Source organism: Lipophrys pholis (genome assembly GCF_963383615.2).
Source record: "Lipophrys pholis genome assembly, chromosome: 20".
Lineage (NCBI taxonomy): Eukaryota > Metazoa > Chordata > Actinopteri > Blenniiformes > Blenniidae > Lipophrys > Lipophrys pholis.
In genome coordinates, this window is record NC_137648.1 from 18,672,463 (window position 1) to 18,688,824 (window position 16,362).

Here is a 16,362-nt window from a genome sequence, read left to right on the forward strand (position 1 = left end):
CAATGAGCAACCGACTTCCGGTTTTGCATTATGCCTCGTATCAATTGACCAATCACGTCGCTCTAATGAGCGACGTGGTCAATTGATACCAGGTGGAATATACCTTTTCAAAGATGGTCCTCTGATTTGTCAAATGCTAAAGCAGAGAGGAATTTTGCCGTCCAGAATCGAATCAAAACACGGCTGCGTTGCCGCTTATCTGTACAGCGACTGGACCAGCTCATTGGGCTTTCATACAGGAGAATTCCTTTGGAGGAATTTCTAGGAACAACATTTAAAAAAGCAAGAAGAAAAGCAGGGCAGGTGAGCGTGTTCTGGTCAGTAAAATAGCGACTTTACAGACAAGAAACTTGCCCTGCGGGATGCTGCAGTAGAAACGCACAGTGACTTGCATAAGTACCTTTAATAGATTACTCGCTATTGAAAAAAGTAGTGATATTATAGTAACGCGTTACTAAATAACACATTACTGGCATCGCTGACCGCCACTAATTGTATTTGAGGTCCAATCCATGTGGATGGGCTTTTTGATGAAGGTAAGCTAAGCAGTGATTTGAACCCTTGTTTTGGGGGGGTTATGGTCAATGGTGTAGTGATACCTGAAGAAGTGGGTAGACTCTTTTAAAGCAACACAGAAACGCCATCTTTTTAAAAAAAAAAACGGTGCCATATTAGATTAATCTATTAAGTAAAACTCTGTTCATAGTATTTGCTCATTGTCACCTCATTTCCGAAACAATTTATCGGCGAGCGGTACGTACTTCGTAATGGCCCACCCAACTCTGCCTCTGATTGGCTCGCCAGCCCCCATGCTGCACGATAAACACAGACAATAACATATCAAATCATTGAAAGCAGCGAGTCCGAGCCAATTACGGGCCGGATATCCAGTGGTGCCATGACAACTCTGGATGAAATCCTACCCCAGGTAGCCCGGATTTTGAATTTTCGAGGGGCCCCGAACTACTACATGTCCCTGAAAGCTCTAAAACAACTAAGATCATCAAAGAAATGGGCTGGAACAGATGGATCTATCATACAGTCAAAGTCAAAACTCTGGACGGGGTTACGTGGCTAAATATTACTGAGGCCTTGGAAATGTCCATGTGCCTCCTTCAGTGGAGTAACAGGTCAACTGATGGCATTTTCTTCCTTTAAAAAAAAATTAAAAATTCACAAATCATTGCAAAAGAACCAATTTGTTCAGATATTTTAAATGCTGAAACAACAATATTTACACGTTTACAGGCATAAACTGATCTCAGGCGGTGAAACGTTGACATCTCACAAACGTAGCAGAGCATTTAGCCGCTAAAGAGCCAGATGTTTCCCTCAGGGATCCACTCAATCTAAAACAAAGCTTAAAGCACAACGAATGCAATAATTTCTCACTGCCAAGTGGCTTCCAGCCTTATCATTTACTGCATTCTCTCACTATATGCCAACGTCTTGATAGTTTCAGTCCTGACACGCTTGGCTATAGGAACGAGCGGGCCACAGTGTCGATAACGTCTTTTTTTTTTTCTTTCTCTCTCTCTTGATATCTTGGAGGGATATTTCCATTCCACAGAAATATACCATCATTCTCATTCCAATCATCCACATATTTTATGCTTTCATCGTCATATTTATTATTTTTTTTTCCAGCGATATAATTTCTAGGTCACTTTGTGGCGAACCACTCGGAACTGGAGTAAAAAAAAAAAGTATTTCCAACTCCCCCATAACTTTTTCAATCACGCGTCTCCATGATGGAGCGGGATCGGCATCCTGAAAATACATTACATGTTTGTTAGCCGACGCCCCGTCGCTTCGGCCCAGAAATTAATTTGTTGTGGCCAAATAGTGCACCGGGGTGGGGTGGGGTGGGGTGAGGCTGCTGTCTGTGAGCCCCCTCTATTTGTCTCAGCACCAGCACACATCTGCAGCTCTCACAGCTGGGAGAGAGAGAGAGAGAGAGAGGGAGAGAGAGAGAGAGAGAGAGAGAGAGAGAGAGAGAGAGAGAGAGGCCATTAGCAGTCGATTTCACCCCGACACTCTCCCTCACATCTTCATTCCTCCATTAGACAACTTCCTCCACGTCTTCCTGTCGGGCTGCTTTTTAACTTTTCGCGGGTCATTTTGCATACTGGCACACCGATGACTCATCCATGTCGGCCCCAGGTAGGGAAAGCTCTGGGATCTTTGATTTTTCAGGTCAAGTGGTCCAGTAAAAAGACAACCACACACACACAAAAAAAGGGGGATTAAGCATTGAGGGACTTGGTCCATAATCCATCCACCCACTTGGAATTGCTTCAACTGTATGAAAACATTCAGTACTGTGGGACTGTTTTTCCAAGCTGGGAGAATAATGGCGTCTTGCTTATTAGAGCATTTTAACAATTTACTCGCAGCCGGTGAACAATGAGCCAAAAATAAACAACCCAATAGGGAAGGGGGAAGGTATTATGCGCACTAAGCCGTCATTCAATCCATCATAATTGAATATCTGCACTATCAAGTACATTCATCCCACAGTCTCATTGTTGACTTATTGTGTGACTCTGTGAATGAATGTTGTTGATACTGCTGAATTTTAATTCGGGGCCACACTCACGTATAGCTCGAGGACAAAATTAAAATGAACGCCGTTTTTTTGCAAGTTGTGAGATTTGGCTCAAGGCTCGGCGGTAATCACTGGGCCGCTCGCTCTCTCTCTCGGCTAATCATTTCCGTGGGTGCAAGGCAGGATACTTGGCTACTCGGAAGATAAGCTCGAAACACAGTTCCTCTGTCACTGTGTACAATAATCCCAGCGCTGCATCTATCACGCCTGCTATTGAAATGAACAGATGGACTCCCACACGTGCAGCACAGAGGAGACGGATCAAGTATTTTTCTGCATGCTGTGACAGTTATTTATTGTCTGTTGGGTTGACAGAACGAGGCTTGTGCAAACATGCAATAACTCTCAACATAGTTACATGGGACGTTACGTATACACATAGTGTTTTGCCTGTAATTCCCCTCTGTAGGAAGTCTAGTGGTGTAGTGGTCGGGACTCCTGCTTCACAGTGAGAATACTCCCTGTTTGAACAGAAATTCTCCCTCAAGTTTACTTGTTTTCTCTTTAGGTACTCCAGATTCCTCCTACAGGTCAAAAAATCTGTGTTTTGGGGTTAATTATACTTTGTTCACACTGCAGATCCTGATGTCCAATACTGATTTCTTGCTGAAATCCAGTTTCTTTACGCGATCGTTCGGACTACACTTTAAATGTGACCTCAGGCAGACTGCAGTGTGAAAGTTATCCAACTCCAAAGTTATCTGGAATTCAAAAATGCTCATTCCATCTGATGCCAATTACCCCGTTTTTAACTGTTTTACAATGCAGTTTATATGCAAATGCTTGCTTATACTGTGCACTTGAGTGCCAAGAATGGCACCTTCAAATAAAGTATAGTATTATTATTATTATTAAGGTGTGACATCACATCAAAAACGCTTTTTACTTAAGTAGATATAGACGGTCAGCTTGTGTCCATACATTTTCAAGCGGTTGTGCAATAGGAATCGACAAAATGACGAGGGTAAGGCAGAGATTGAGGGAAAATGAACAGCGCAACTTTTACTCCGGCGCAGATTTGTGACTCAGTCACATGTCAATTGATGCATCACGCAGAGATGTGTTTCTGTAAGAGGGGTTAGTTTATGCAATAACCTGGATGATAATTCCCCACAAAAATCAAATACACTCAAAACATTCAAAATAAGGTTTGAGCTCACTATTTTTGAAAAACATCGAGCTCAGGAAGGACAGGACTAAAATTCACTCTGTTCCCTTAAAGGACAGGTTAATTTAGTTTTTTCTTTTTTTTTTTCAAGAATTGCAAGGTAAATGAAAGTCTCCTCTGAATCGACATTACTGATACTGTAGTTTTGAGGAATAATATTTTTTGGTTTATGTTGTTCAATTATAGAAGCTGTTTTATTGTAGAAGCTTTATTGGTATTACTTACAGGTTTTGGCAAAATAAGTTTAACTGCAGCCTGAACCCTTCGGTCACTTAGTTGTTGTCTCATTGACAGAATCACTGGACAGAAATGGTTTCTTTTTCAGTTTTTTTTTTTTTTGTTACATTGTGTATCTGGTTGACTGAATAAACTACTACTACTTGATCGTTCAGACTTCGGTCCCATTGAAAGACATCAAATACAGTACATATCCACTTTGGTACCAAATACGATGGAGGGCTGGGTCCGCTGTGCAGAAATCGGAATTGCAATGTTCACACAAAAAAAAATCAGATCTGGGTCGCTTTTAAGCAGAAAATCAGAATTGGGTCGCATTAGCCTGCGGTGTGAACCTAGCCTTGGTGACTTTGTGAGCTTGGATCGGCTCCAGCACTATGAGAACCTAAAGCTCAAGGAAAGATGGATGGATATCCCTTTGGACATTTTCACAGGTTATTAAATTCCAAGGTATTTTTAGTCATGAAAAAGGTCACATAGAAATATGTAGCACGAGAATACAACACTGACCAGCCACACACATCAGGCCCACTGACTGGCGGAGTGATTTACTGCCGTTTCATCAGTGGGTGGCTGGCGGCTCATTGGATGGATTGTTTTGCAGTCCTCAGGGTAGCGGTGTGATTTCCATCCCCCTCGTATCAAGTTAGTCGAGACACTGCACCTTAAATTACTCCTGACTTGAAGCTTGCATGGCAGCTGTCAACCACTGGTATGTGTGAAAGGGACGGATCTTGTTTGTTTTAGGAGAGCGATAAAAATATCCTCTGTAAGGCCCCGTTCACGTGGCGTTTCGAGTGAAAACGCCACATTTTTGTGTTTTTCGTTTCAGGAAGTTTTTGCGTTTAAAAAAAAAGTCTATTTACTCAGAAATGCTGAAAACCATGTAGTTAGCATGTCAGGACATGAGTTGGCGCTGTTGGTTGTTTTTGTAATGAAACCACACACACACATGCACACAGAGAACAATACGCTGTAAACAATAAAAATGGGAGTCCACGGATATTCGTATGAACAGACGGCGATGTTGGATTGTTGTTCAGGGTGACTCTTGATTATGAAATTTATCAAATCCCAGGAGAATGAGTTTTTTTTTTTGTGTGTTTTTCTTGGGGAACCACCCAGACCATACTGTAGTCCTCCTCAGGAAACCATTGGATTGTGTTCCTGAGTCTAATTTCTATGACCTGAATCTCCCGGTCCAATGCGTCCCAAAGGTGCTGATCTCAGCAAAATAGTCTGGCTATTGTCCTCTGACCTGAGTTACCGGCAAAACAAATAAGTGCTTTCTGGAAACATTTACTGGAACCATCCTCTGAAGACCCCACAGAATCCCAAATCCTAGCAGATCATACTCAACGCAGCCAATGTAACACGTTGAAACTCATTCGAAACACTTTTCTTTCTTCCGCTTCTTTCCTCTCTCGTCAGTCCGAAGTCCTTTGGGTCGTCTTGTCCATGTTAATGTGCCGAAATATTGTTCCATACATTTCCCTCTTTGTTTGGACATCCACGTTTAAACTGAGTCACTTCTTTGCGTGTATAACCTGATGTAGGCCCCCACAAAGTACTTAAAACTCACGCGCATACACACACACATCTCAGGCCTTCCCCCACTGCAGTTGAAATGTAGGAAAACTCTGAAGTTAAAAACATATCAAATGATTACCTTGAGGCCTCCTACATTCATAATGCGCATTCAGCCGTGTGTAAAATCTGAGATGACCTGAAAGTAACGGCTGTTTTGCATATTGTTTATCAGAAGCACGAGCTGAGGTTATTGTTCTGTGGTCATTAACGCCGTAGGGCATACTGTGCATGCAGAAAAAATAAAATAATGAGGTTTCTAACTGCAAGGCCGAGTTCCCTCACCGGTTTACTGAAATGCAGCTCGGTGTCAAGGTCCAACTCTCACTGATGTAACGCATAAGATCAGCCACTTAAATCACCAATAATGATACTTTAACATCTGCATAACTTCATTCCACTGGTGTAAATGCCGGTTTGGGAAATATGTCATAAAACACTGTGCTGATTCAGATTTTAATGATTGTGACATTGTAATCGGGTGAACATGGTGTGTGCTTGTGGTGTCTTCATATCTTGATCTCAGCCACTTAGTCATTAGTGTTGGAAAATATTTGGGTTGATTTTTGTGATTTTATGAGTGCTTAATGACCCCCCACACACACTCCAGCTATCATTGCACCGGTTCAGTGGTAATGGCTCATTTGGTAGTGTGCCTCCTTAAGAGTTGGCAAAAATAATCAAGGCAGGAATCACTACACATATGCAGAAACTGTAACTGGAAGATTTAATCCTAATATTCTGTTTGTTTTTAGCATTTTAAAAGGAAAGCTCATCACTTGGATATGATTTGATACTGGATTGTGGTAAAGCAGCGTTTTGAGCAACAATAACCGTCTTTTCTGGTTGTGTTGCTTCATTCAGCTCAAAGCAGATTGTAGTGTATGTCCTTAACGGTTTGTAGATTAGTCCACCAATCAGTTTGCTTTCAGCATCTGCAAACATTCGGTTGCATTTAAGCCAGTTGTGCTTATTAATGGATTCAATTAAATTCAATTTCAACAGCCGCAAATACAACTCAAGACACTCTAACAGAGAAAAACCAACAATTCCACCTCAGCAAGTAGATGAGATGGTGGAAAGGAAAAAAAAACTGCCTGTTAACGGAGAAAGAAACCTGCAGAACCAGGCTCGGAGGTGGAGAATCCTGCAGAACCAGGCCCGGAGGTGGCGAATCCTGCAGTACCAGACTTGGAGGCGGAGACTTCCTGCTTGGGAATAGGAGAATAAAGCTCAGGACAGACAGATTGTGGGAAGGGATTCAAACTGGTTCAGGTCGAGTCCGGGATGTTTCATGATTCGTCGGACTCAAATGTTCGATCCGGTCCGTCTCGAAACCATCCAACCAGAAACTTCTGGTTCACTTGAGTGTGAACGTTATTTTCCCTCCGTGTAGCAGTGCGGATGTTTTAAAGCTGATGGAAAACAAGATGAAAGTGAAAGAAAGCGCTGCTGCGCTGAATGCTCGTGGTCTTGGATCGGCTCTCAGACTATAGCCAGTAGTTTGGTTATCAGACATTTTGCCAGAGCCTATTAGTGTAATTAGCTGCCGTGTTGAACTCACTGCGAGACGGCTGCTGAATGGAGCCACTGACCTAGAATAATGTGATCACACAGCAACAGAACGAAGGCGAAAAACACACTGAAAGACGTAAAGGAGGATCTTTGGGCCGCTGCCTCGAAACAAGAGTGCCATCATGTCTTTGTGTGCTTTCAGGTTGGACATTTTTTCATTTTGTGTCTTAATCGCACACTATCGATCATCTGAGGACGATTTTCGCTAAGGGACACAGAAAATCTTGAGGAATTCTATTCATTTTCATGAATGGCGAGGGCACGTCGGGTAACGAGGGATCGGTGATCACACGCGCCGAGATATTTCGCCTTCTCTGAATAAACAAGATTTGTGAAGCAGACACCCCCCATTTAAATAGCACAAGTCCCTCGTTTCCCTCCGGTCTTATAATCAGCCAGCAGCACGACAACCCAGACATATGGTGCTTTCATTGCTCTGCTCCTGTGTCAGCGCTCATGCAAGTGGTGATTTCATTGTGTTTCCCTGTTCCTTTCTGGGGTTTTTCCCTCCCTTTCTGCAAGAGTGTGTGGCTTATAACACGAGTAATTAGTGACTGTGATAAATTGCAGTGAGCCTCATCCCAAGAGGCCAGAATAGAAGTCTTTCTCAAAGAAGAGACATCCTTCCACTGTCTTTTAAATGAGCTATTTTTACTCCGCCAGTCAACAGGCAGTTGGGGATTTCATCATGTTCTGCTTAGTCTTTGGAAAAATACTCGATAATGACTTTGCGGTACATCTGCGTGCAAATTAAGATATCATGTCTAATTAAACCTCGCAAAAGGCAGACATCACAGTACAAGGGTTGGCCGTATGGACTCTGCAGAGATGTGCGCATACCTCGCTCTAATATTTCAGCTGTGCTTCATCTCCGTGTTCCTGTAGCCACTCGGATGATTTATTCATCCTCTAAATGAGCCGCCCTTGACTTAATGCACATAAGTGATGCAACAGATCAACAGACACTGAACACTAATGAGGACTGCAAGGATACAGATGATGTGGAATATAGAAATCTGAAGAAAAGGAAAAAACTAAAGGGTCTGCACTTTCAGACTAAGTGGACTTTAATATAGCCTGGTTGCATTTTCTTTTTCTTTTTTTTCTATATCTTATTTATTTTTGCTGCTGCTGCCCAGCAGGAAACAAAGTCTGAGACATTGTGTTTTCTGATTGTCTGTCCATCTTATTTGTCTACACCACAGGTGTCAAACACATTTTAGTTCAGCAAAATTTCACCTCCACCAGTAAAGTAGTGTCATAAAAACCATTAAATTTATAGATTTTCTTTGTTGTGGTGCAAAAAATCAACATATACTACAGAAAATGACTACAATCTTGACATAAAGGTAATTATAATGTTACTCTCTGGTGCGAAATACAGTGAAATGTTCAAAAAACTTCTCCTATAGCTGTTGCATTATGGGTGTTTTCACAAACTCTGGTTAAATGCTAAGTTGCTCGCTCTCATAATGGCGTCAGTGATGTCACGGCTCAGGCTCCAGTGTTGTGTTTTGTCTGCCACTCTTGAGAAATTTGTTTAAAAAAAACAGTTGCCTTCAAAATGATTATAATTTGCTAGGTGGTTTTTCGGGCCAGATTTGAACTGTTGAAGTTAAAAATGAAATAAAAAATTCTGATAACCAAAGGTCAAGGTGATGGTGGATCCTTTGTTTGACCCATTTATGTGAACGTAGAACACAATCTTGTGAAAGCCTTAAGTAAATTTCACCATCTATCAATCTTTCATCCAGACTAGGAGTGTCGGGGCAGAGGCTCGAACTCAACTGTCATTGAGGAAAAATTGGGCTCCGCCCTGGTTATAGATCACGGGGGCGTACCGAATCGCACAAAATACTAGGAGGATTTTCTAGCAATAGATATATGTACAAAGCGCACTGTGATTCACTATAGAAGATGTCTACCTAGTTCATGACCATGAATGATGAGTGTCTGTTTTCACAGATTATGATGGACGTGTCAGGTCACTCATCTGATGTAAAAGCATCTTTCTTGACAGCGTTGTTGCTTGAAAAGTAACGCTAGCCTAAAGTAATAAACAACAAAATGAACATAATTCATCTCGGGTTGACTTTTTCACCGATAATCTACCATGATGTGTTTTTCTTTGTCATGAACTGATTCATACAATCACTCCATGGATCAAACTAACAGGGAAGCGACCAAGTGAACATTAAACTGTTTTTAATGCTTGTGTTTATCTTCCTAGTTGATCGCCCACAAAACGCACGCAAACTGAAGGATCACAGTGAATCGGGCTCTTCGGCCCCGTTTACACGACGTTTCAGTAAGTGTAAACGTTTCAGGTGAAAACGCAGCGTTTGTGTGTCTTCCGTTCAGAAAAGTTCTGCATTTACACAGAAATGCCTGAAATGCTGAAAATGATGCAGTTTGCATGGTGGGCCACGAGTTGGTACTGATGGCTGTTTTTCTCATGAAACCACACAGACGAATGTGGTGAACAATAAATACTAACAATGGCGAGTACAAGGACATTCATATAGACAGACGATGAAGGATTGTTGTTAGGAGAGACTGTCAACTATAAAACTACCAAGAGAACATAGACTTGGAGTCATGACACCCTGGAAGTTGCCATTGTTGTTGTTGTCCATCTACGTGAGCATGTGAAGAACTATTTACTACAGCTGTGGTGCCCATGACCAGTTGCAACGTTTCAAAAACGGTGCGTTTTCACCCGTTTCCATGGAGACTGAGTCGGACCGTTTTCAAAAAAGTTGTGTTTTCTGTTGTCACTCGAAAACATTGTGGCGTAAACGGGACCCGGGAGTGACTGAATGTGTTAATATGTCAAAGTACATACCGAGTGGCCTTGGTCCTGATCTGAAATAACAGTTCTACCCACAGTTCCACCGTGCCACGACTGAACATCTTCTTTTTATTGTATTTACTACAAATGTTCACATGGTCAAAATCACTCTGACCTTACATGTCCTCCCCATTGTCATTGCGCCGGAAAATCCTTTGCGGTGTTTCTTTGAATTGAGACAAATGCTCCATCTTTCAGGTGTTTTTTTTTTTTATGGTCTTTCAAGGTCAAGGTGACTTTGATCTCACACACTTTTGTGTACACGATCTCTCCAGAACACCTCCAAGGTATTCCTCCAATTTTGGCATCGACGTTCACTCAAACTCAAAAGTGACGTGATTAGATTTTTGTAGCCTGATCAAAGGTCACAGTCACTGTGACACAGGTATGTCCTTTATTTCCCTCCTAGTTTCTAAGAAAGTGTTTACTTTAATATATTTCGTATTCTTTACTGTGTGTATAAACAGTGCCTCGTATCCGGCTAGTGAAGGTTCGAATCCAAATTGAGGAAAACTGCGACTTCACTCCGCAGCACAGATATGGAACTTGCAGTTTGTGTCTTGAAACTCTAATTAACAAACAAGTGGTGAATGTATTTGCCAATAAAAAAAAGAAATAGAGACAAGCATTCAATTGTGCAGCTCAAGTCAACAACAATGCTGCCCTCTTTTACAGACGGGTCGTGATTCAGTCGTCTCATGACATTTCTGCAAGTCTTTGCCTCGTGACCAATAGCAAAACATGCGGCCCTTTACAAAAACCTTAATAAATACGTACAATATACTCAAATACCCAGATGTGGAACTTCCAATGGTGGCTTCTTCTTTAGGGAAACAGGGACGCAAACTTTTCTATTTTCACACCTGAACTATTTCTTTAGGTTTTTCATTAACTCTGCAGCATTTGCCTGTTTTGTTTTTCAACTGGAATAAAAGCTATTAATCACACTCTGCAACCGACTGTACCAAGACAGCTTTAAAAGAAAAAAAAAAGGGGGGGGGGGGGGGGGGGATCTGGGCTGGTTTCCAAGCACGCTCTGCTGTGGACTGTTTGTGGTGTTAAAGCAAAACAGACCAGCCCGCTGGATTCTGCGATTGCATGTGTGCCATTGCAGCATGAATGAGAGAAAACAAACGTCGTACTGAATCTGCCCTCTGATTGCATGAGATGGTCTGTGTGAGCGCTGCGTGTTTTTATGTAAGTTCATTTGATAACCACGAGGGTAGCCCGGGGGGGGGGAGGGCGGTTCCGCAGTCAATCACACAAAGGGAAGGAGTTTAAACCAGAGACAATAGACCTACTGTGTCCGTCCGCCGTGGTAATGCTCCAGTAACGATCAAATTGTCAACGGACTGAGTCCTGAACCTGATATATCGGCGTTTCCTGCACCTCCCGTGGACAAAAACTGGTTTGATATAGATTTCTTGTGAGATACTGTCTGGTTAAATAATATTGACGCAGGCTTAACTCATTTTTACATCTTTTCCCCCAAACGTAATAGGACCATACACGAGTTCATACTTCAGCATCAGGCCCTGTTTATATGTCAGCGTTTTCAAGTGAAAATCAAATATTTTTTAGGCAATGCGAGTTCCATGACAACGGCATCTGGAACCACTGAAAATGGCTCCCGAGGCGGAACGTTTCAAAAATTCACCGTCTCCATGAAAATGGAGGAAAACGCAACTTTTTGAAAACGCTCTGACTCCTTCATTGTAATATGGATGGGTTGACACAGTCCAAAGTGTGTTGATGACTGACAACATGCGTCAGACAAAACTAGTGAGAACGAAAACATTTGATTGCATATTGAGACTGATTTAGACATTTTCTGCTCCGACTCCGTTGTTCTCTCCCATGTGTCAGGTGTTTATCATAACATCCACAGTTCAAAGTTCTGCCGATTTTCCCACAAGAAGATTCTGAGTTTTGTCGGGAGTCTTTCTGACGTGGTCCGCCGAACATGCCTGATGTCAGATGTGGTCTGGCAGTGAGTGTACGCAGACAGGCTCAAGCTCTCACAGTGCAAAGGTCACGCAGTGACTCATTGTCTGGGTGAATGTTATTCTGGCAGATGATTAGCTCCATCTGACATTTTGCAGTTGGTCCCCCTCTATTGACCGGCTAATTCTATTAATTCCCTCTTTGAAGTGCTGAGAGAGGAACTCCAAAGTTGCTCATCAGAGAGCCCCTTCATCCAGGCATTTTTCATTAGCTCAACCCTTGATGGCTTAGTGAGTAACCCCTGAGTGAAGAAGACGAGGAGGGGGGGGGGGGTCTCGCTATGTAGGGTGTGAGAATTATTCACTACATCTCATGAGCTTTGAGTTCTCGGCTGATATTGCGCGGAGGGCGGATCAGATGCCTCCCTAACTTCTCAAACGAGTCCGCGGTTTAGAAGGATTGAGGATAATTGCAGGTGTGATGCAGCAATTTAGGCATGACAACTTTTTAATGAAAAAAAAAAAAGTCACCACCGCACGCTGCGTCTAAAGACCCGATTCAGTCGCTGTTAATCACTCTGGCCTCCAAACAAAGAAAACGGAGCAACAACAAGGCTTATTCAGGTGTCAGAGAGAGAGAAATGTCAGGCTGCAGTGCCAATGGCTCCAGGCCTTGTTTTGATTACTGCAATTATTCCTATCCTCTTGTAAGTTACGCCATGTATCCTCCCCCCCCCCCTTCACATTAGTCAATTTCCTGGGTGCCTTATTAATCATGGGAGTATTTGTATGCTCGGTATTATACCCACCGCACACACACACAACCGCGATACACGGCGCAATTACATGCTAACAACATATTTAACGTGTTTTCTGCATTAGCGGAGTTCATTTGGTTATCGCCACAACTCGCTGATAAGCAGCGCGTCGGAGATAAATCAACCCAATCTCATTCACACCTGGGCACAGCCAGGAGGCAGAGAAGGAAGGGAGGGAGGGAAGGAGGGGGGAAGAAAAAAAAAAACCCAACAACAACAAAAAACTAAACTAAACGCCAGGCTTGCGCCACCTGACTGATGAATACACTCATGCATGTGGACACTTGGCTGGGGCACGGAGAATAACAGGGAGGGGATCTGGCACTTCATCAAGTAGACCCACTACTGGGAGATCGCTGTGCGAGAGCGATGAGGATGATGCGTTTATCTAGCTTCCTTTGTGATGCATAACTGGCTCCGCTGGCCTCAGTCGAGCAGCGCGCAGCAGGACTCCGAAACAGCAACCAAACATTAGATACTTTTTATTCACTGGAGGTATTGTCTCTGTTTTTTTTTTGTGTGTGTTTAAATAGAAACAAACTGAAGCGTGTATGCACTGGGATTCCTCCGGTCAATTCTTTGCCGACCTCGTAAGTAGAACTTCTTGTGTTGTGAGCTACTGTGCAAGTCACATGACGAGCTGCTAGGAGATGCACAGAGAACGATTGCTCGCTCACAACAAATCCGTGATGAGATTACAGCTCGGGGGCGCACGCGAGACCATTTTTGTGTGTGTGTGTGTGTGTGTGTGTGTGTGTGTGTGTGTGTGTGTGTGTGTGTGTGTGTGTGTGTGTGTGTGTGTGTGTGTGTGTGTGTGTGTGTGTGTGTGTGTGTGTGTGTGCGCGCGAGAGAGTTAATTGGCAGCCAAAGAGCTTGGAGAGGGAATGTTCTCTGAGCCCAGCAAACAGTAACTCAGACCCAGGGCAACACTAATTATTCCAGGCCGCCCGCCAAATTCACAATATTACAGCTTCACAAAGCCGTCGCGGCGCATGTGCTTCCTCTGTTAGATGATGTGGCAGAAATTCAGCAGCGAACAGTAGAAGACAGTCAGACGCCCAGAGTACCAGGTGCAGGAAGAGAGAGCTACTGATGCCGATTGCCCGGCAGAGGTTGCAGCCACATTTAAGGCAGGATTGGCTTATATATGTATATATATTGTTTTTATAGAATTTGGGACTGGACAGTGGTGCAGTAGTTTGTACTCTTGGCTTACAACGAGAAGACTGTGTGGAGTTTGGGGTTTTATTTGATTGTTTCTTTAATCCACTGACATTATTTTTAAAAAAAGAATGTAATTTTAGAATCGATGTCCCTTTGGAATGATGCAGTTGCAGCTTTAAATCTTTTAAAAAAAGTTTGCAAAATATGGAGACTTGCCCTGTGCCAAGTTTTATTCTGACTGTTGCTGTTCATTGCATCCAACAACATTTTATTATTTTTTTTAATTTAAAGGCAAAACATTTTTTGCTGCTCTGTGCATGCGTCAAGCTCTTAATACTGCCACAGATACGCAGGGCGATATTGTGGTTGTGGATTGAGCAACCTTGGTGATTGACACCTGAATTAAAACAATAGAATTGAGTGCTGCTCCAGATTCCACCCAGTAACACCATCGGCTCATCACAAGGAAGTGAATGCAGGCGAACAAAAGCTGCTGGCTGCAGATGTGAAAGTGGACACTATTGTTTTTTTTTTTTTACTTAAATCAGACAGATTGGACTAAAACCAACGTTTGTTGCTCACAAATTATTTCTCGCTGTAAAGAAGTTTTTTTTTTTTTTTTAGGTTTGTTGTCTTTGGTTGCTGATTCACTGAGTAATGGACACGGATGATCTTAATGGAATTGTCTCAGTGTCAGCTTTTATGCAAATGACAGCAGTTCTCAGATGTTCAGGAAGGGCGTTCCACATGGTGAAGGGCGTAGGAACTAAAAACTGCATCTGACTCTGGGCTCACTTGGAAAAACTTCTTCCTGAGGATCTCAGGGGTCTGTTTCATATTCTACTCGTAAATCTGAGATGTATTTACGCCCGAAGCTTTTCAGACCTGAAGTAGGATTCTGAGGCGCATCCTTCGAAGCTCCGGCAGCCAGTGCAGAGACCGGAGCTCAGGTGTAATGTGCTCCACCCTCTGAATGAGCTGCAGCTGTCTGTAAACACACCGATACGATAATCCAGCCAAATGAAAATAAATGCATGAACAAGAGTTTCTGAACTTTGTTCACCCAGAAATCCTTCAACTCTTAAATTTTTTTTCAGATTGTCGTCAGACGATTTTGTTATTCGCTTGATACGCTTGTTGAATTTCAGCACCGAGTCCGTTATTGCAAGCAGATTTGTGGTTTGATTTGATATCCTGAGTGAGATGAAGTCAAGATGAGCGCTGACCTTTAAAATCTCTTCTTTGGGGCTGAAAACGAAGACCTCAGCTTGCAAAAAGATAAGATCTGCAATATCTTCTGGCATAGCAAGATCACAAACGATGAACTCGATAAGAAGATGAAGAGTGTGAATACGTCTCTTGAAATTGATAATCGCAGGGTGTGACGGCCTGGTCGTGTCTTAAAGACGCCCAATGATTAACTACCGAAAGTTGTCATGAGATGGAGTCCAACTGGAAGGACGGAAAGAGGCAGAAGGGTTGGGTGGTGAGATAGTAGTGTGTCCTTTGGTCACCGACAGGATGAAGAGGTTGAGTGAGTGAGTGAACATTCACTTTTCAGCAAGATCCTGACCCGTATCAAGTCTCGTCAGTGAATTCCTCAAACTGTAATTAACCAATCCATGAACTCCACGGAAATGTTGAACATCATCATTAATTAAACACCAGCGCTTAAATATTCAGTCTCTTTAATTCCAGTGTGACAAAAACAAGATAAAAGAAAGTTGGAGAGCAAAGATAAACCGGCTTGCAAATAAAAGAAGTAAAAAGCCCAGTGGCCAAGTGTTCCCAAACTCCGCAGAGTGATAACACAGTGTATTTCTGGCACAAGACTTTTTGATTGACGGGCAAATAGCGACGGCGCTCCTCCATTTTTCCAAATTTTGGAGAATCTCTGTGGTCTTCCTCGTCAGCCGCCGCCGCGGCCCCGACGCATGACGACGAAGTGCTTGCTTTAGTGCATTAGTGTGATTGCAGAGAGGAAACGTGGGCGAACAGACAATAGCGAGGAAAGGAATCATGAAAGTGGCATAAAAATGGGGAAAGGGGGGCGGGTGAGGATGAGGAGGGAGGAGGAGGAGGAGGAGGAGGAGGAGAATTGAAACCCCAGTGAGGTAAATAAGATTTGCCTCTATTTCTGCTGATGGCTGTCAGAACGGCGGCGCTTTAAGCTGCAGATATGGTGGCAGCTCAGGGTGTGTGTGTGTGTGTGTGTGTGTGTGTGTGTGTGTGTGTGTGTGTGTGTGTGTGTGTCGACGTGTGTGTTTTGGTCGACGTATGGCAGGGGCTAATTATCACGGGGGAGGGTGGAGGGTGGTGGTGGAGGGGTTCCTTTTTTTTTTTAATAGATGAGTGAGAGAAGAGTGCGAGCAACAACAACCCACCCACCCACCTCGCCAACATCCCGCCCC